Raw genomic sequence first — 1,806 nt, 5'->3', positions numbered from 1 at the left:
TTTTAAGGACTGCCAATTTAAAATATGCTCTGTAAATAATCTCCTAAGGCTTCTGGGCCAATTATTCTGTGTATTAAGTTCCTAAAATGTACCAGCTCTAATCAGGGATACCAACAGAAAAGCTCAACAATCTCCAATAGATGGTGCATTCCCCTCAAAAGTACTGCTACTTTATAATTCAGTAATGCCTTAATAGGTTATTGCTGTAACACAAGGCTTGTAGAGATTTTTAACTCCTAGTTGTTAGCTAATTACAGATTTTATGTCATCTATATTGGTTCTCTCATTTTCTCCAAATTTGACAAGTTATACTGGTTAAAATTGTTTTCATGGGGCAAGTGAAACACCCTTAACCACTATTATCCCTGTAAAGTCCATTTTAGGGGAATAAGATCTGGCTTAGAAAACAGCAAAACACTCCAGTAGCCAGTAACTTAAGGCAAAACTCAACAGATGTAAAACAAATCTCACCTAAAAAACAAAAAGCATATGGTTCAGTATATCTTGCTCCCTTTTAATATACGAGAATAGCTAAGCCAATTACTTCAAATTAGTTGTTTTCCACATGTTTTGTCTCCAGTCATTGTACAAAGACTATTGACAGTGCCCAGTTTACCAACACCATGGAATAGGATTCTATGTTATAGGTCAGAACCCTCCACTCCTTTATGCCACACACAGCTAGGAGAATCATCTACCCAGGGTATCAAATTGGATTACTGATGTTAAAAGGTGGTATCGATGACACAGCATCAAAGTAATACACAGTCTGACACAGGGTATGCAAGATAGATAAAACCACCTAATAATGTGAAACAACTCCAAGGCTTCAAATTGCTACCATATCTCCATCGGAAGTGCTTTTATAGACTGCTATGCCATGTTCATACCTTTTTAGGTCCTGACAAAAGCCCATTCAAGGGTAAGATGGAAAGAACATGTCATCTTCCACAAACCCACAGGTGGAAAGCTCCCAAACCAACACCTCTTAAGAGGGTTAACACTTGTGAATCTGCAAGAGAAAAAATGCCTGTTACCACACCTGAAGTGGTTCCTAGACTTGTTTCTGGAAGTGAAAACTAAAGAGCAAGAGGAAAACCAATAAACTAACAAAAAATAAAGGTGAAAAAGTGGTCTGGAGACATTAGACATTATTACTGCCCAGTAAAAGTATTGTTTCCTGTATGGCTTGTCTCCTAGAGGTTTAGAATGAACAGATGCAGACAGAAAGTCTGGTTTGCTCTCCAGCATTATGGAATGGGACTGTCCATCACAGGGCAGAGCCCTGTGCTCCCTCGGACCACTCAGACAGAACCGGCAGAGTCAACTACCCGAGCATCTACTTGAGTGATACCGTGATCTGACGAAAGGTACGGACAGGGTGGACTGGCCTGAGTGCTGGCCTGGCGTCGGGAAGACCCTCTGGTTTCTACACTACCTCTAAGATCAAATCCCCCAACTTCACTTTAAAGCCTTTCCCAAACCAGCTCCAAATCCCTCCTTTTTCACATCTCCACTCCACTGTTCATTCCATCACCCTGCTCCTTTGCACAGGTTGCTTCCTCATGCCTGAAAAAAACCAAGTTCTCAGATTCCACGTTAAGAATCCCAGAACTGGACGCACTCCTAAAGTGCACCGCAAGGGCTTAATAAATGCTTGTTCCTTTTCCCCTGCCTTCTCTTCCCCCTCCAGCTCTAAACCTTCCACGTATGCCTAGTTTTTAAAAGTGAAGTAAGCCCCTGCAGGGCAGTAAGTTTCCCCCTAGCCACTGTACCCCACTCCCTGCCCTTCCCTCCGCCCTGCAC

At 42.2% G+C, this 1,806-nt stretch overlaps 1 non-coding gene across 1 annotated transcript; it reads right to left on the bottom strand.

Annotated features, from left to right (window-relative positions):
• Window positions 1-1,171: 1,171 nt before the first annotated feature.
• On the bottom strand, window positions 1,172-1,347 carry LOC114024299. The gene has a single exon (XR_003566891.1). It is a non-coding gene; the product is annotated as a small nucleolar RNA SNORA73 family (small nucleolar RNA).
• Between the last annotated feature and the right edge of the window lie 459 nt (window positions 1,348-1,806).

The sequence above is a fragment of the Vombatus ursinus genome, unplaced genomic scaffold (genome assembly GCF_900497805.2).
Source record: "Vombatus ursinus unplaced genomic scaffold, bare-nosed wombat genome assembly UNPS02014820.1, whole genome shotgun sequence".
NCBI lineage: Eukaryota > Metazoa > Chordata > Mammalia > Diprotodontia > Vombatidae > Vombatus > Vombatus ursinus.
The sequence above is the reverse complement of the archived record's forward strand: the minus strand, read 5'-3'. Positions and strand labels throughout refer to the sequence as shown.